This window comes from Tursiops truncatus, chromosome 16, assembly GCF_011762595.2.
Source record: "Tursiops truncatus isolate mTurTru1 chromosome 16, mTurTru1.mat.Y, whole genome shotgun sequence".
Classification (NCBI taxonomy): Eukaryota; Metazoa; Chordata; class Mammalia; order Artiodactyla; family Delphinidae; genus Tursiops; species Tursiops truncatus.
Window position 1 is genome coordinate 35,356,319 of NC_047049.1, and position 20,316 is coordinate 35,376,634.

Genomic DNA, 20,316 nt, shown 5'->3' on the forward strand with positions numbered 1-20,316 from the left:
TTTTTGAGTCATCAATTTTGTGGAGTTTGTTTGCATCTCTAAGTGAGAAAACCAAGTCTTACATTTGGAGCACCTAGGCCTACCCATTGGATTGATGGTGTTTTATGCCCTAGTTAACCCATAAAGAGCTTTGCCCCTAAAGGCTATTAAACTCAGCAGGACTTCCAATGGGAAATTGGCTGGAAGCACAAAAGGCCCAACAGGCAGGCAGGTTGGGGAGCAGGAAAGGTCATGGCAAGGACATAACCAGAGGGTGATATCACTGAACAGGCCATTAAAAAACAAACAACAACAACCCAACAATGCCTTTTTAGAAGGATTTAACCTTGTGTGACATTGATGATGACTCTCCCAACTGGGTGTGGAATATGGTTTCTCTCTTCCCAGCAACATCTGTCTCTTATTCTGGTAACAGTACCTCCTCCCTTCAGGGATGTCACCCCTCTTCACTTCATACAGCTTGAACGGGGTTTTCCATCACACAGCTCTTTCCCTTTGACCAGATGTCATCGTATGATCCAAGCTAGGCCAATTGGGTTAGGTCTCCTGGCAGTTTCCATCCTAAACACAGAAGGTGGGTGGGGCAGGGACCCAGGTAGAAACGTTCACTCTACTGTGGGGATGCCCAAGTCTGCCCCGGGCGCAGTCCTTCCAAGGTCTGGTTGCTCTCTCTTCAGTTTTCTGAGCTCACTCAGTAGCATTTATTATTGCCAATTTATTATTATTTTTTTTGCTTAAGTTAGTAGTTTTCTGTTTTTGTTGTCTGTGGAGTGTTTACATGATCCCAAGGGGCACAGAATAACTGGGCTTAACATATGTTATCTTATGTACTTAACAAAAATACCATCTATTATTGTGTATGTAGGTTAAATATATATTATTTGTTCTGTTGCACGCATGAGGAAATTAAAATTAGAGCTTAGGTAATTTGCCAAGGTTTATGCTGGTAATTAGGGAAAGAGCTAAGGCTGGAGCTCAGGACTGTCATACCCTGGATCCATGACATCACAGAGCCCGGGGGTGCAGTGTGCGGCTGACAGAAGGCACGACAAGTCTGAGTCTCAGGAAGCATCCAGGAGAGCTGCAGGGAAACCAGTTGTTCCTTTAGGAACAGGAGCCAAGCATCAATCCCACCCCTCCCACACCCTTTCTGATTTCCTGGGAGCAGTCACATTTTACCTGCTTGGTTTTTTCTCTTGGTATAAAAGGGTTAAGGCACATTTCTCAGGGTCAAAATCATTTTACAGGTGAGGGAACTGAGCTCCAGAGATGTCAAATGGATTTTGACACACAGCAAGGTCACATAGCTCTCGGTCACATAGCAAGTTAGTGCCAGATCAGGGATCAGTTCCAGGGGATCCTGGTTCTTAGTCTGGCACCCTTTCCAGTTCTCCACATACTCTTACTTCCCTGATGACTCTGGAAGTGACGGCATATCATGCTTTCCTGAAACAGTGGAGTGGAGTTGCACCAAATACACATTTAACTTTGGTGAATTTAAGTGTTTAAACACTTGGCAATGGAAAGAGACAGGAACAGAGAAAGAGCAAATTTTAATATCCCAGTGATTCCATCTGTCAGTCTGGCTTATGGGCCAAAGGAAAAATGAAATGGAAGAGGTGAGTATGATGATCATTCAGTGGGTTTCAAATCTCATATATCTCTCGTAGTGTGAACATCTAACCATTTATAAAATACATGGCCCTGTGTGTATGTATTTTTCTTTTAAATTCAACCTGGACTCTGAAACTCAATCTATCTATTTATACTGACCTCTCTCCCTCCCAAACCCTAGCTGTCTGTTCAATACTGGAGGAAAAAACTGACTCTGGTGGACTTCCTGACAGCTGGTGTTGTAATTTATAGAGAAAGACATTTTCAAGGATAACTTGAACTGCAGTTATTATTGGCTTAGTGTACTGATGTTAGATTTTCAGCCCCATTTAAGTTGCAGCTTTATGCCTTACCATAGTGAGAGGCAGTAGAATATAATGGAACTGTAGGACATGGGCTCTTGTGTTAGAAAAATTCACATTCATAAACGTTCCCTGTGTGATTCTGAGCAATCCTTCATTCCTCCAGATTATGGGGAAAAACCGATGTAAAATGTTTAGCATAATCATCTGTCTATATTAAGTGCCTAAGTGCTAGTTAGTAATATGTTTATCGTAATAGAACTGATCAAAGAAATTTTGTAACATTAGCCAAATGTAGTAAAGAAAAGAGCTGGTGCTTCTGACTCTTGGTTCATGTCCTTTATGTTTTATCTTTACTTATATTCACAAACTGAGGAGATTAGACCCAGATTCTTCCCAAAGATCTATATCTCTGATGGTGGCAATAGGGATGCTCTCATCTATTTCTGTTTTAGTTATCTATTGCCTAACAATTTGTATAAAACCAAATCTTAGTGGCTTAAAAATACAAGTATATTTAGTTTGCAGGTCTGTCAGCTAGGCAGTTGTGGTCTCCCATGGGCTCATTCTGTGTCTGTGAGCAGCTGTGGGTTGGATAAGCAGCTCTGCTGATCATGAGGAGGCTCTCTTACACATATGTGGATCAGCTGGCTGTAGGCTGGTCTAGGACAGCCTTGGCTAGTACAGCTGAACTCTCCTCCAGTAGGCTAGCTTGGGTTTGTTCATATGATTGTGGCAGGGTTCCGAGAAAGAAAGGGGAAGCACATGATGCCTCTTGAGACTTAGGCTCAGAACTGGCACAACATCACTTTCTCCATGTTGTATTAGCCAAAGCAAGTCATAGGACTGGCCTAAGTTCAAGGGGTGAATAAAGAGACTCATCAGGGGCTTCCCTGGTGGTGCAGTGGTTAAGAATCCACCTGCCAAGGCAGGGGACATGGGTTTGAGCCCTGGTCTTGGAAGATCCCACATGCCACAGAGCAACGAAGCCCGTGCGCCACAGCTACTGAGCCTGCGGTCTAGAGCCCGCGAGCCACAACTACTGAAGCCCGTGTGCCACAACTACTGAAGACTGTGTGGCTAGAGCCCGTGCTCCGCAACAAGAGAAGCCACCGCAATGAGAAGCCTGTGCGCCACAACGAAGAGTAGCCCCCACTCGCCACAACTAGAGAAAAGCCCGCGCTCAGCAACAAAGACCCAACGCAGCCAAAAATAAAGTAATTAATTTTAAAAAAAAGAGACATCATTTTCATAGGATAAGCTGCAAAGATACATTTTTAAGGAGCGTGGATACAATAAGGGCTATAATTGGGACTATTTTTTTAAACCAATTTTTCATAGCTTCAGATGTCTTGGTATCTGTCAGTGAGCTCTGATGTGTTCTCCAGACAAATTTTTGTCTTCCCTGGGGGAGAATTCAGGTTCTCCAGTAGCTTATGGTGATTGACACATGTAGGCCACTAAGTTTTCCCTCAGTCTGTTCTCTCCCCACAGGATTCCTGAAGTTGAGACAAGGTTTTTAATAGAGATGGTTCTAGCCCCGTCAGAACTTGACCTGGAGAGACAAACATTTGTTTTAGATTTGGAATAAAATGCTATGCCTATTAACTCATAGAATTGTGACCATCTGGACATGGCCGGAATTGACAAATGCATTTGTCAATTAGGATTGCTCAAAAAGCAATTATTGCCCCAAATAATGACAGAAGAATCTACTTCATGATCTTCAGAAGAGGGGAACATAGGCAAACATATGGCAAAGAATGCTACTTTTGATAGCTACAATATAATTTTTGTTCTTTTCCTTAGCAATGGTAGAGATGGTGGTAGTGTGTGTGTGTGTGTGGAAACTTAGAATGTCCAGCAAATGTTCTTTAAATAGGAGAGTGGCTTATCATCATTAGATGTCAGCCAAGTGGTGTATAGTGTTCTTGTAGCTGCCGCTGCTGCTTATACAGGTATAGTATTTGTCACTGATGAAGATGAGGGTCACTAGCTCTAGAGTTCAAGAATAGAGAGTGTGACTTCTGATATCATGGTATAAGGTCTCTGGGGCACAAAAAAATACTAGTTCTACTGTTAATTGCTCAAGGAAGTAGAAAATGCAAAGTCTGTAGCCGTGTTTTTTGTTTTATATTTTAAAATTTATATTAATTATATATACACATATATGCACATATCATTAATATTCAGCTTGATAAATTTTCTTTGTGTGAACACAACTTTGTAACCAACACCTACATCAAGAAATAAAAAACAATATGGGGACCAAGGAGCCTCTCTTTTTCCCTCCCAGTCTCTACCACTCTGCAAATGTACCCACTCTACTGTCTTCTAACAGCATGATTGGTTTTGCCAGTTTTTCTACATTAAATAGGTGGAATCATCAGGATGTTTTCTTTTTCCCCCCTGATTTCTTTCATTCAACATAATGATGTATATATTCATCGAAATTGTTGCATCTATCAGTAATCCATTCCTTTTCATTGTTGAGTAGTACTCCATTGTGTGTGGATAATTCACAATTTGTTTTCTCATTCACCTCTTGATGGACTTTTGGGTTGTTTCCAGATTTTGTCTGTTATAATTAAGCGATAGATCAATTTGGTGAGAATTCCCAACTTTACAATATGAGTCTTCCAATCCATGAACATGGCATATTTTTCTGTTTATTTAGGACTTCCTTAATTTCTCTCACAATTTTTTACAGCTTTAAGTTTCAAGGTATTGGGTGTTTTTGTTAGATTTATTCTTAAGTATTTTATATTTTTGATACCACTCTGAAAGGAATTTTTAAAATTTCACTTTGCAATTATTTTTGCTAGTATATAAGAATACCATAGGTTTTAAAAATAATAACCTTGTATCCTGCATCCTGGATAATGTTTTTATTGATTCTACTAGTTGTTCTGTAGACTCTCTGAAATTTCTATGTGAAAAATTATATCATCTGCAAACAATGATGATTTTCTTTTCCTTTTCCAAGTTTTGTCTTTTTTGTCTTTTTCTTATCTTATTGCAATGACTAGAAGTGCCAGAACAATATAGGTTAGAAGTGGTGAAAGCAAGCATTCTTCCTTTGTTCCTGATTTCTGGATAAAATAATTTGCACTTTCACCATTAAGTATGACATTAATGGTAGATTTTTAAAAATACTGTTTACCACTTTGAAGGTATTCACTATTATTTCTAGTTTGTTCAGAGCTTTCATTATGAATAGTGTTAAAATTTTTCAAATGTTTTCTTCTGCATGTATTGAAAGTATTATATAGTTTTTCTGCTTTATTTTTTTAATATAGTAAATTATATAGATTGATTTTTGTATGTTAAGCTAACCTTGCATTCCTAACATAAACCTTAGTTGGTCATTATCTATTATCTTTTTAATTTATTTAAAAAATTATTTGCTTATATTTTCTTAAGGATTTTACTTCTGTATACATGAAGAATATTCCTTTGTTCCTTCTCTATTTTTTAATAAAGTTTGGGTAATATTGGTGATATTTCTTCCTAGAATATTTGATATTCACTCTTAATATGAATTTTATTGGAATTTTCTTTTGGGGGATGTTTTGGATATAAAATTTAAATTATTTAATATATATTTAACTATTCCTGTTTTCTGTTTCTTCTTGTGTCAGTTTTGGTAAATTGTGCCTTTCAAGAAGTTATCCATTTCTTCTAAGTTGTTGAATTTGTTGTCACAAAGTTGTATGTAATTTTCTCTTATTATCATTTTCATGTTTGTGGTGATAACCTTCTTTTTGTTCCTACTAAGGGTGACTTTTGTTCTTTTTTTTTATTGATCAGTTTATCTAGAGGTTTCTCAATACTACTGATATTTTCAAAAAAGCAGCCTTTTATTTTTAAAATTATCTATTATCTGTCCATTTTAAAATTTCATTAAATTCTGTTGTTTATTATTTTCTTCCTTCTAGTTTCTTTGGGGTTACTTTGCTCTTTTTCTAGTTTATTTTTAAGGGGGGACATTATATCATTGGTTTTAGATCTTTCTTCTTTTCCAATTTAGGCATTCAAAACTATAAATTCCTTTTTAAGCAATACCTTAGCATCATCTGGCACACTTTGATGTATTGTATCTGATGGTTAATTTTATGTGTCAACTTGTCTTGGCTATGGTGCCCAGTTGTTTGGTCAAATACTAGGCTAGATGTTACTGTGAATGTATGTGTGGATGTAGTTAACATTTACAATCAGCAGACTTTAACTAAAGCAGATTACCTTCCAAAATGTGGGTTGGCTTCATCCAATTAGTTGAAAGCCTTAACAGCAAAAAATGGGGTTTCTTAAAGAAGAAATTCTGCCTCAATATTGCAACATAAAATCTTGACTGAATTTCCAGCCTGTTGTCCTGCTTGCAAATTTCAGACTTAACACTGCAACATCAACCCTTACTTTGAATTTCCAGCCTGCTGGCCTGCCCTACAAAATATTTTCAAATTTCTTTGGTTATTTCATCTTTCAGTCACAAATATTTAGAAATATATTATTTAAATTCTATCTCTTTAGAATTTTCCCAGATATATTATTTATAGTAAATATTTAAAAATCAAATACTATTGTGGTCAGAGGATACACTTTGTGTGATTTCAGTGCTATAAAATTATTGTGACTTGCTTTATGACTCAGCATGTTGTCTCTCTTGGTGTATGTACCATGTGAACTTGAAAAAAATTTGTATTTTGCATTTTTTGGATGTAGTGTTCTATGAACGTTAATTAAATTTAAATGTTTCAGGGTGTTGTCCAGATCTCTTTGTCCTTCCTGATATTTTAATGTTTAGTTTCTCTATCAATTATTGAAAAATGGATGTTAAAATCTACTCTTTTTGTATAGTAGTCTATCTCTCCCTTTAATTCTTCAGCTTTTGATCCATGTAGTTTGAGATTCTGTCACTAGGTGAATACACATTTTAAATTGTTATATCTTTTTTTTTCATCATTATGAAAAATCCTTCTGCATCTCAGGTAATATTTTTTGTCTTAAAGTTTATTTTTTTGATATTTGAAATCTTTTCTTTTGATATAAAAAGTCATTCTAGCCTTCTTATGCATATTGTTTGCATGGTATATCTTTATCCCTCCTCCCTCCCATTTCATTTCACCTATCTTTGCCTTTATATGTAAAGTTTGTCATTTTTAGGGAGCATATAGTAAGTTCTTGCTTTTTAAAATATATACTATTAATTTCTGCTTTTTTTAACTGTAGTGTTTTCTTTAGACCATTAATAGTTAATGTAATTAATGATATGGTTGGATTTAAGTCGACCATTTTACAGTTGTCTCTCTGTATCCATGGGGGATTGCTCCCAGGACCCTGAGAATACCAAAATCCATGGATGCTCAAGTCTTCTATAAAAATAATGTAGTATTTGCCTATAACTTAGAGGCATCCTCCCATATACTTTAAATTATCTCTAGATTACTTATCTTTTATAATTTAAATGCTATGTAAATAGTTATAAATACAATATAATTGCTATGTAAATAGTTGCTGGAGTGCCACAAATTCAAGTTTTGCTTTTTGGAATTTTCTGGAATTTTGTTTTCAAATATTTTCAATCTGTGGTTGGTTGCATATGTGGATGCAGAACCCATGGATGTGGAGGGCTGATTGTATTTGTTTTCTGTTTAACTTTGGTTTTTATTCCCCTTTTCTTTCTTTCCTGACCTTTTTGAATTACTTGAATATGTGTTTTAGTATTCCATTTTAATTTTCTATTGGCTGTTTGGCTATATCTCTTTGTATTATTCTTTTTAGTGTTTGCCCTAAAGATTACACTACACATAGCCAATTTCTCACTGCCTGCTTAGATTCAATACTATACCACTTCAAGTAAAATGTAGGTTCTTTGCAACCATTTACTACCTTTCACTAACCTCTATGTTATAGTTTCCATATGAATTTAATCTACAATTATTGAAATCCATTGAGATCTTATAATTTTTGCTTTCATTGGGCATATATATTTTAAAGAACTCAAGGGGAAAAATAGATTTTTACATTTGCAAAGATATTTATCATTCTCTTGCTCTTCCTTCATTCCTGAAGACTTAACTTTTCCTCTGGCATCATTTCCCTTCAACCTGAAGAACATCCTTCATCCTTTATCAGTTCTTTTACAGTAGGTCTGTTGGTGACAAATTCTCTAAGTTTTCCATCATCTGATAATGGTTAGTTTGCCTTCATTCCTGAAGGATATTTTCACTAAATATAAAATTCTGGATTGAGGGTTTTTTTCTTTCAGCATTTTAAAGGTGTAGTTCTACTATCTTCTGGTCTCTGCTAGGAATTCTGCCATCATTCATATTGCTCTTCTCCTGTATGTAATGTATCACTTTACTCTAGCTATTGTAAGATATATTTTTTCCCTGTGGTTTTCTGCTATTTGATTATGATGTGTTCAATTGTAATTTTCTTTGAGTTAATTCTACATGGGGTTCACTGTGCTTTTTTAAATCTGTAAATTTATTTCTTTCACCAACTTTGGGATGTTTTAGAACAGTGCTTATTAAAATATATTTTTTTCTACCTGAATCTTTCTGTCCTCTCTTTCTAGGACTCAAATGACATGGAACTGAAGATCTCGTCCAACCTTCTGATTATGATTTGATTTTCCTTGTACACTTTCCTGTAGAGATACAAAGATCTATCCATACAGGCTTAAATATTTCAGTACTTACATATTATATTTCTCAAAATAAATTAACAAAAATGCACAGTCTGATCTTATACATCAGGCTTGTGAGTTTGTAAGTCTGCCCCAAGCAATGAATTTACATTCATGTGCCCTTAATGTCAGATTTCTGAACCTTGCAGGAGTAAAATCAACATATCCACATTCTAATTCCTGAATCTATGTTACCTTATGTGGCAAAAGGGACTTTTCACATGCTACTAATTTAAAGATCTTGAGATGGGAAGGTTTGCATCCTCAATTATCTAAGTGGTCCCAATGTTACGACAGGTGTCCTTATAAGATGGAGGCAGGTGATTAGGATTGGAGAAGGCAGTGTGACAACAAAAGCAAAGACTGGAGTGGTGTGGCCACCATCCAAGGAACGCTGACAGCCACCAGAAGCTGGAAGAGGAAAAGAAGGGATTTCCCCCTTGGAGCCTTCAGAAAAAACCTAGCTGACACTTTGATTTTTAGCTTCACTTCAGACTTCCAACGTCCAGAACTAAAAGAGAATACATTTGTGTTGTTTTAAGCCACTTAGTTTATGGAAATTTGTTACGTCAGCAAAGGAAAACCACTAAGCAAGTGATCAAGAAAAAAGTCAGAAGGGTCAAATATTTAATGGAATTAGGCTAAGATGGTTTGGTTTATCCACCTAATAATAGGGATGTGTAATTAAAGTCTATTGAACAAAACTTCATAAGGTGTGAGTGTGCACTACTATAAAATCATTTTGTGAAGTCCTTTAAATGTTCCATTGACTGACCTATCCATTCACAATTGTCGCAGTCTTACTTCGGATATTGATTATATTTATATAGGTCTCAGGTAAATTGTGCTTTTATGAGACTAACTCTATTTTTGTAGGTTTGATTTTGCATAATTTCACTTTGATCAATTTTCTGTCCATATAAAATTTTACTGTCATAGGTCAACCTAATTCCCATTATTACCAATGATATGGCAGAGTCTCATTCTGGACTCCAAACACCATGCCTGCTTATCAAGAAAGAGGTTTATATTCAAACAAACAAATCATTTATTGAATTCTAAAGTCCCTTTTTCATCATGTAAAATAGAAAACTTGGTACCTACCTAATAATCATGTGGATAAGGCAGCAGTAAATGTTTATTTGGATAAATCTTCAGATCATCCCTCTTCCTCTTATTTTTTTGCTCTTACAACGTAATAAACTTTCCAATAAAAAACTAAAATTTGCTGATATTCCTTAGTTTTACCTTTACAATCGACTTACTATATTTGACGTCTTTTAATGAGGAGAAATGACAACAAAATTTTTCAGTGTGTAATGCCACATATTGTAACTCACTAGTAATGCTCAATTCTATAACCCTCAATTATTGCACATAAAATATTATGAGACATAAATTCCTAATAAAGTTTACAGGAATGGATGGTAAAATAAACTGTATAACCACACATGCCAAAGATCTTTAGTGTATGTGTGTGTATGTGCATTAGCAATCCAGATCAGACTCCATTTCTTCACTTTAATGCTGAAATTCTTTATTTCTTTGCATATCCTTTGAAGTACAATTGTATCCTGTTCACAACATATTTGCATTTTAAAAACTTTTTCCAAACGATTGAAAAAGAAAACCCCTTTAAGCAGAGGGCTTCTAAGACTGGTAAAACCGCCAGAGTAAGAGGCATAAGAACTTTCTTGGCATGTTCAAGACTATTCGTAGAGAAGGAAGGTAAAATACTAAGTGATTGTCTGAGAAATCTTTTAAGTAATAATTTCTGATTAAAGGTAGCAGTCTAGGGCTTCCCGGGTGGCGCAGTGGTTGAGAGTCCGCCTGCCGATGCAGGGGACGCGGGTTCGTGCCCCGGTCCGGGAGGATCCCACGTGCTGCGGAGCGGCTGGGCCCGTGGGCCATGGCCGCTGAGCCTGCGCGTCCGGAGCCTGTTGCTCCGCAACGGGAGAGGCCACAACAGTGAGAGGCCCGCATACCGCAAAAAAATAAAAATAAAACATTAAAATAAAGGTAGCAGTCTCAAACTCTCCAAGTTGGGAGACAGGTAAAAAGAACTTGAAAAACAGAGGCTTGGCCTCAGAAGGAATAACTGCAATTGGAGGGGGGACGTTTTAGAAGCTCAACCAGGGAGCAAGCCAAGACAGGATGGAAAACGAAGACAGGCAGTGCAGCCTGAAGGCAGGTTCTGAGGAACACCTGGGGGTGGGTAGAGTGGGTGTGTAGAAGCCCATAGCCAGGTGCAGTAGGTTAGTTTCAGAGATAGTTTTCCTAGAGGAGGCAAAATGATATCAAGATGATATTTAAAAGTAGTATGTTGTCCATTACTAAAACAGATGGTGTTTGCAAGGCAGAGTAACTGGACCAAGGACTTTTAGCCAGAGGTTCATGGACTCTTCAAGAGTCCATGGACAAACTAGGAAACATGCAACTTCCTGAAACTCTTTATGAAATGTGTGCATGTGTGTGTGTAGACTTTTATGGGGGTAGATGTCCCATAATTTATAACAAATTCACACAGGGGCCATAGTCTCCAAAATGTTGGGACTGCCAACTCTAGGCTCAGAGGTTATAAACTGGTGGGCTGTGTACCATTATTTGCCATTGTGAACTGGCTACAAAGCATGTTAAAAGGCATGTGATTAAGGCTGGTCTGAAGCTTAGTTCCAGCCCAACCAGCTTAGCACCCATTTTAAAATAAATCCAATTTAAGTATTTATATAACCACATGCTCCCAGCAGGCATTTGGGTTGTGACACCTCAGCTCACTGAATCAGTGTAAGGCTGGTGGTGTAGAAACAGTCAGAAGGGGCTTATTGAAATTTCAGCTCTGCGAGAAGGTTTGGGGTGGTACTTTGGAATTTGTAATTTTATAAAGCTCTCTGTGAGGTCAGTACTTAAAGGGGGAAGCATAGCAACAGTGATATCACCTAGGGACTTATAAGAAGTGCAGAATCCATGAGCTTCCCCCTTTGCCCCTTCCCCTACCTACTAAACCAGAATCCACATTTTAACACTATCCTTGAGTGCTTTGTATACGCATTAAAGTTTGAGAAACACTAGAGCAAGTTTTAGGAACTATCAGCCCAAGTCTTCTCTCTCTGTTTCTCTGTCCTCAATGATATATAGGAATTCTAATTAGGGTAATAAAAATATTTCATTAGGTATGGCTAGTTGTTTCAAAGCATCTAATATATTTTCACATTTGATTATTTTAGAAAACAAGCTGTATTATAGGTTCTTAATAAAGTAACATTATGTATTAGTTAATGTCCTCCTAGGAGATGAATAGACACGTTGAAATGTCATTAGAAGCAAGCGTGAATAAAAAGGGAAACATTTAGGTAAGACAAGTTTCCAGTACAGTATTAGAACTGTGTTGATCTCTTTACAAATGTACTTTCAATGTCACTTGATTCTTCTAGAAGCAGCAACTTGAACCTTCAAAACACAGCTCTATCTGTGTAGCAACCCTTGTAGGGTTGTTTTTTTTTTTTAACCAGAATGAGCTATCAGGAGACTGTCCATCTCTCCTTAGGGCATTAAGTGAGTGGATGTTCTCCAAATACCAATTCAAAGGAGAAACAAAACAAAAGCAAATACATTTCTGCATGGGCTTGCCCTACTCAAATTTTGCCAAGTTTTTGATCGTTTGTTTGTTTGTCTTTTGTTGGTCGGTTGGTATCCAGTCACATGTCAAGGGCCTCTTAGCAGTGCAGATCTCTTCCATGGTTAGAAGACGAAACTTAGCCGTGCTTATGGAGCATGTGTTTTCTTGCTATGCCTGTTCTAATCAGAACATGATTAGAATGTCCTGATTCTAATCATGACTGATGTCAACGACCAGTCAAGAAGCTGTAGGTTTTCCCCTCTCTCCTCCTCTAATCCTCTTTGTTCCTTCACTTGTTCCTAGTGAACTGCTAACAGTAAATGAATTTATTTAACCACTTTCTGCATTTTTATAATCTCTACCTTTGTTTCTGCTTGGTAACCCAGAGCCATACCAGTCACTGCACGCACATGCTCCAGAAAGTTTTCACCCAGAAGGAAAAAAAAATCAGTTTAGCCATGAAATTAAGCCCCAGTAAACCATAAATTAATTGGAAATGGACACAGGTGATTACAGTAAAGTTCGATTCCTTTCCAATTTAATTTAAAATTTTGTTTCAACTAAAAAATGTACATGTTGGTAATTGTGGTGGACAGAATAATGGCCCAGAAATGTCCGTGTCCTAACCCCCAGAATCAGTGACTATGTTACCTTTCATGGCAAAAGAGGCTTTACTGATGTGATTAAATTAAGGGTCTTCAGATGGGAAGGTTATCTTGGGTTATCCAGGTGAGCCCAATGTCATCACAAGCGTCCTTATAAGAGTGGGGCAGGAGGCCGAAACTCAGTTGCTGATATGAAGATGGTAGCGAGAGGTTGTGCTGATGCTGGGAAGCAAGCGGCAGCTAAGGCCTGCAGGAGGCCTTTAGAAGTTGAAAAGTCGAGGAAAGGACTTTTCCCCGAGAGCTTCCAGGAGGAGCCAGCCCTGCGAACACCTTGATTTTCGCTCAGTGAAACTGATTTTGGACTACCTACCTCCAGAACTGTAAGAGAACAAATTTGTGTTAAGTCACTAAGTTTGGTAGTTTTTTATAGCATTAACAAGAAAACTATTGCAGTTGTATAGATATTTTACTAGTTATTCATCCTATAATTTTATATAAGTGCATTTTTATTTAAGAATGGCTGTATTGTGGGTATTACTAGCTTTTCTTCCCTAAAAATGTTGACTTTAAAAACTCCTTTATTATTTTGACGCCGTTATCAACCTGGTGAATGTTTAGAAACAACCAGCCTTGTAAGGGTTATGAGTAAATTATGATTTGGCCTGAGTTGACTGTGTCTCATCGCCCCACCTGGCACAGAGCATTGCATTGTCACGGTAAGTTCTCAGAGTTTGTGGTTAACCGTTTGCTTTTGGGAGTCAGAAAGGTGTGTATTCAAATCCTCGTTCTGCAACTGCTGAGTTCGTATCTTTGGGTAAGAACTTAACTTTTCTAAGCTTTGGATTCCTTACATGGAAGATAGGGATCACAGGGGTGCTGTGAAGAGTATATGAAGTAATGCATGCAAAATGCTGAGCCAAGTTTCCAATAATGGCAACTACCATTGGTTGGTTAAAACTGTAGTATGCTTGGTCGTGGTACACCAATGTTTGTTGATTATGATTGCATCTGGGCCCCAACTGATAGACTGTCATGGAGGAACCTCAAGCATCTAGGCAATGAGAAATCTCTGGTAATCAATCAACCAGCTGCAAAGAATAATCTAAAGGGTGGAAAGAAACTGTATCTTTAAGAGCATGTATGCTCATTGGCAAACATGGTATCCTCCCAAGGGGCAACTGTGTAGCTAGCTCTGCTCTACATGTGGCAAAGAAATACTGTCTGATGTGCTTGGGGCATGGGAGGCCATTCTTTCTTACGGTATAATCATCTCCTAGCAAAAGATGACATTCTGCTGTGGTTCCCATTAGAGAATCATAACTAGGGAGTTGTAAATGCAAGAAAACAGTATTGTTACAATGTTGGATGTAATTACGCTGTTTGCTAATTGGGGATCACTGCTTAATTTCAAAGCACATTTTTGTATTTTCTCATTTGTGAAATTGAGGCAAAACATTCACTATCCTGTAATAAACTCACTTGTTGATCCCCTAATTTCTGAAATGAAGGCCTAAATGTTCACATACAACCTAGAAGATATAACAGAGAAGGAAGTCACTTTCAAAAGTGCTGCACTAGAAAGTTTCCCAACTAGGTGTGAAGTAGGTGTAGTAGAGCTGAGCAGGATGTGTGAGCACATGAAGGCCCACTATATTCTCTTTTATGTTATATTCCTAATGGAATTGTCGAACAGTATTTACTCAGGATTGACAGGACTGTTTCTTGTCTTGGCTTCGCCGTCAGCCAGACATGTGACTGTGGGCATCAGTATCATCATCAGGTCCCCAGGTGTCAGTTTCTTCATTGGTAAAATCAGGGGTTGAATTTCAATTTGTATATTGGCTTGGCAAATTTTGCAACACGAATATATCTGTGTTCTAATTTCATACTCTTAAGTTGACTCGTTTAAAAAATTTTTAAAGGAAATGTTCTATTGTGGCTGCAAATTAAAAAATTGATGACATCACAAATAGCAGGTAACCATAAAATGAATAAATTAAAATAAAACCTTGTTAATCCAAGATAGATGAGGTGGTCAGAAGATTCTGAGACAGAGGCTTCTCTATGTAAAAGGCAGTTTAGGAAGTGCTAGAGAGGTGTTGAAGATATATTAGCACCAAACTGAAACCTTCTCCCAGACCAATCAGGGTGGTTGGAAGAGAATTGGAAACAATACTATCTTACCATGTGACTCAATGTTTTATGTATTCCCTACAATCTTGTCATTCTCTAGTGGAATGCATCCCATGCTTTGAGAATCACTCAACTCGGTTATTTCAACAGTCCTTTCTAAAGGCAAACGTCTTATAATTTTGCGTCCCGTTGGAAAGCATTTTGACCCCCAAATGTGATCAAGTCATAGACAAAGACAGACATGTAGATGGAAAGGAATTATCTTTTAAGGGAATTCATGATGAGGATAGAGACGGTTTCTCTGCCAGGGAAATGCAGACAGGGCTACATCTCCTCTTGGTGCAATGAAGCTCAGACATTACCCTGAGCAGTGGTAGTGGCTGGCTTCCTCCCTGGGAATTCAAAAGCCAGGAGCCTCTTGTCTCAACAAATATACATATATAGACACTGAATAAATGAAAAATTTGCAGCCCCTCACCGTTGACTTAGTTTTTGTGTAATATAAAGACCAAAAGAAGTTTGAGATACTTATAAACCATAGAAAATGGATTAAACTTTAAAGTTTTTGGCTCCTGATCTTTTGCTGCAATCTGTTTGCCATGGGTTGTGTACTGACTTCTGTATTTGACATACCTATATTAAATGATTCTTAAATTAGACTGAAGTATCAAAGTAGAGATGGGAGCAAGAGGTGAAACCCACAAGTGCCAAAGACATCAAAGCTTTGATCAGCAGGCAGGTGAGGGATAGAGTGTTTTGGAAGCAAAGGTGAATAAGATCCCGGTGTAAGCATGACTCTGTGGCACACTCCTAACTCTTACCGAAGAGGAGGGAGCTGGCTGGATCAGTTTAACTCCTGATGAGGGATGTGGGGACATGTACTAGGGCATCAGACTAACAGGTAGCCTGGCAACTGAATAGCAAGTTTGATAGTAAATTTGAGAGGTGAGTCCCATGTAGGCTGAGGATAGTGGCTACCTGGGGAGAGGTCTGCTTTGACGGAATGCTGTGAGTCATGTGTTGGAGGCTTGAAGATGGGTGGTGGTGCTCATAGACGTGTTCTCCAGAGGAAAAGAGTTTGCGTGAATTAGGTGAAAGGTTCAAGCCCTCTTAAGTAACTGGCTGGAGTCTAGGGCTCACTTCAGTCTTTGAGATGAACCAGAGAGAGATTGGGATTGGAAAGCAGTAGAGACAGTGATGCAAGCACTTTAGACATGGCAGAAAGATGAGTCTACTGCATAGGGCTGGGCCCATCTGCCACTAGTGGCGTGGTCAGCTCTGGGCATGAGGTGGTTCCTCATGGGCCACCAGGCTGACTTCTCCCTGGCCGAGGTGTGGGGTGACTAAGCTAATAGTTGGTACTCATGACAGGCAGCCCAGACTCTGATGGGACATGAGATTTCCTTAGTCACTAGTATAATCTAAAACGCAAGGACTTCTGGGTGGTACATTTACATTAAGAATAACTCACATTTACTTGAGCTTTACTATGTGCTGAGCACTGTGCTAACCTCTCCACGTGCTTTATATTCTATAATTATAAAGCAACTTTAATAGGCAAGCACTTTCATTATCCCCTTTCTTAACTGAGCAAAATAAATGAGGCTAAGTAATTTGCCCAAAGTCACACAGGTGATACGTGGTAATGTTGGAATTCAAACGTGCGTTGTTTCGTCTGGATAGCCTATGTTCTTAAACCACTCAGGTGTGCTACCCCTACAAGTCCTGAGACTCTCAGAATTGATTCCATTATTTACAGGAGACAGGAACTGGGCGAGAGGAAGGCTTTGGGCTTGGCTTCCTCCCACTGTAAAATGCTCCTTCTCTGTAGGGTCCAGGAAAGTTTTTTGCACTCCATCCCTGCCTCCTTGTGGGAGCCCATTTGGCATAAATCAGGCTGCTCCCCCTTTTGTAGCTGGGCTGCCTTGACCGTAAGTGGAGACTCCATTGCCTCCTGCTGTGAGGAGTCCGCCATGCTGCCACGGTATAATAAGCTGCCCAGTGTTACCCATTACTTTGAAAAATTGGTGACAAACTCGGGTGAGAGGACCAAGCAACTGGATCAGACATTGGTATTTGTCTCTGTCACTGAGAACAGACAGAGGCACCAAGACTGAGGAAGAACAGAGCAAGAGGGAATAGTTCTAGCAAGAGGCTAACACACGTGCATGAGCCATTGAATCTCAAGCCAAAACCAGTTCTCAACAGTGACACTGGACTGATTTTTTTTTTCCACTGACCCATTGGACAACTTAACCAGGATGTCCAATCTTTACCGTATTTCTCATCTTTACCGTATTTCTACCCCCAGCAAGAGTGGTGTATATGGTAGTGCAGACAAGTGAGCACTTAGGAAATTATAATCAGGAGCCTAACATATAGGACTGTGTAAATCAGTGTAACATCTGTGACCCTCGACCCTGGCTACAGAATCGCTTTGGGAGCTTTTAAAAACTACGAATGCTTTGGCTTCACCATCCCTAGATGTTCTAATTTAATCGGAGCTCAGGCATAATTGGCTGTTAAAGCTCCCAGGGTGATTTTTAAAGTACAGCCAAGTTTGAGAATCCTTGTGTGAATCATTCCAAGTAAGCTCTTCCTTTGATTTCTCTGGGAGGAAAGCGTTTCTCCCCAGTAGTATTGCCTAGAAATGAAAATCTGAGTGGAGAGTCCTGTCTGGGGCTGGGATGGGGCATTTACCTTCTCATTGTTTCCAGATCATGTCTGTGTTGCCCGAGCTCACCTGTCCCTTCTAGCATGTGGGTGCCACCCACCACCTTGGTAGAATGTTAGACCCCATGAGAGAGAAAAGAGAGGGAAGCAAGAGAATCCCGTAATGCCAGGCACATAGTACGTCCTTATGTGTTTGAATGAATGTAAGAGGATAGGGGATGATCTATTCACTTTGGACTTTTATATACTTAATGTATTGGGTTGGCCACAAAGTTCCTTCAGGTTTTCATATCATGGAAAAACCTGAACGAACTTTTTTGGCCAATCCAATAATAGTTTCTATATGTCGACCTGATTGGGCACAGGGTGCCTAGATATTTGCAGAAACATTCTGGGTGTGTCTGTGGGAGTGTTCTTGGATTAGTTTAACACAAATCAATGGACCAAGTAAAGCAGATTGCCCTCCGTATGTGGGTGGCCCTCATTCCATCAGTTGAAGACCTGAATAGAACAAAAAGCCTGACCCTCCCCTGAACAAGAGGGACTACTTGCTGGACGGCCTTTGAACTGGGATAGAGGCTTTTTCATGCCTTTAGACTGAAACTAAAACTTTGGAAACTCCTGGGTCTCAAGTCTGCTGGCATTTATTCTAAAATTACACCACCAGCTCCCCGGTCTCCACCTTGCCAACTGCAGAAATTGGGACTGTAGCCTTAATGATTGCTGAAACAAATTCCTTATAATCTCCCACATGTACATGTATACATATACACCACTGGTTCTTTCTCTGGAGAACTCTAACACATTTAATTCTTCCTTGTCTATGAAAAATCAAAAGCCTACTCTTTTTGCATCAGTATTTTTCTGTAATAACTAGTGGCTATTACATTTCTTTTCCCAACCTCTTCTAGAATGAATTTCAGGTTGTAAAAATATTCAACAAATTGATTGAGGACCTCTTATGTGTCAAACGGTGAGGCAAATACTTTGGATAGATAAATGAGACAAATTATCTGTCCCTCTTCCCCAGCGTTTCCCCTTCTAAAGGGAGACAGATAATCATTTAAAAAGTACAAAAGGTTAGGGGCGTTACAATAGAAGTGTATACAGGTTATAGTTGACAGAAAAGTAGTTATTTCGCTTTGAGAGATGTGAGGGAGCCTTCACTGTGCAGAGTAAAACCTCAGTGTAAACTTTATTTTCCTCATATTCTCTTGTGTGACTCGAGAGCAGCTGCCTCAGAAGCTGCCATACTGCTGAGCAGATTATATTTGGGACATTAGTGCTATACAGGCTTCCCCCCCCCCCCCAGAAGGACGGACATAATAGAATTCACATTGCTGTTTCCCAATGGAGTGCCAGAGGCCACACTTGTCCTCCAGCTTGGAGAGGGCTGGTTAGATGACTGATACAGGGCAGTTTGGTGACATTCAGTCTAGGAGGGCACTTGAGGGTAGGGGAAAGAAAAGAAGAGTTTCTAATAGAAGAATTAGAAGTCGGAGAATCTGAGGGCCAGAGTTGTTCAGCAATGGAGCTGAAAATCCAAGCAGCTCCAGGACAAATGCAGTAGCCTCTGCCCTGCATCATCTTCTCCATCAGGTAGTCACCAGACGAGAAGTGACATGCTCTTGGCTGATAAATGTTGATCTGTAGGTGGGAACTGTGTAATCGCTTACATTTGTTTGATCTGATTTGCTACAAGCACCAAGCTGCTCAGAAAGCCCAGATCCTTTGGAGACACAAGACAGCAAGTGCGTACAGCAAAATACAGAGGGAGGACAATCTCTAATGGGAGGCCGATCTCTCCTAGCAGCGCCCACCTGCTTCCGATCATATAATAAGGGGTTAATAAATCAGAATGGGGCAAAACTGAGAGGGAATAGCAGAATAGTAGACGCTTGTTCTAGGAGAAGAAACTCTGTTTTCCTGTCAGCCCGCAAGCATCCATTTTTGGAGCTAGGCTGGAGATGCTCATGATCGCTCTTTCAAGATGTCTTGTTAGAAATCATAGGGTTCAGAAAATTTCCCAAGATGTCTCATCCAAAAATTTTCTATCCCCTCTTGATGATCAAGATGCTAATGTCTCTAATGGCTTATTACTAAGCACATAAGTACTCAGTGTCAATTCCTTTTTCCTTTACTGTCTTGCCTGTGCACTCAGGCAAATCTTCTAAGGGCCCAGTGTCTTCATTACTTTCCAGTCTTTGTCACTGTGCCCGCCCTGCTGCTACCACAAGTGCCCACATATTCTATTGCAGCCAGGATATTTACTACTGAAAAAAAACTATGTATAAGTGGACCTGCACAATTCAAACCTGTTATTCCAGATCAAGTATAATGGAAGTATACTGACACTGCCTTGGATAAGACAGTTGACAGTTCATTGTTTCACCAGTCATACTTGTTTGCCAAAATGGAATTGTGCTCAAAACAACTTGCTCAGGTGAAATTTTGTATACTCATTACTGAACATTTCCCAGGAATAATTCCTTTAATTTTAGCTAAACATTGACTTACTGGGAATATGACACAGGATGAGAGTTTTGAAGAGAAAGCAGCAAGGAATGAGGACGAGGTTTGAAATAAACAAGAGGATTTGGAGGTTGATCTGACATTGTCCATGAAAAATTAGTTGATTTAAAAGAAATGGAAACTTATTCTAGCCAAATTGAAGATTGTAAC

At 38.9% G+C, this 20,316-nt stretch overlaps 1 long non-coding RNA gene across 1 annotated transcript in view; it reads left to right on the top strand.

The window, feature by feature from the left end:
- The window catches only part of LOC109551126 (uncharacterized), an 87,924-nt gene extending 77,938 nt beyond the window's left edge, over positions 1-9,986 (top strand). The window contains exon 8 of the long non-coding RNA XR_012326995.1: positions 8,497-9,986. This is a non-coding gene — a long non-coding RNA (uncharacterized lncRNA). The remainder of the gene's footprint in view (positions 1-8,496) is intronic.
- The last annotated feature ends 10,330 nt before the right edge of the window (positions 9,987-20,316 follow it).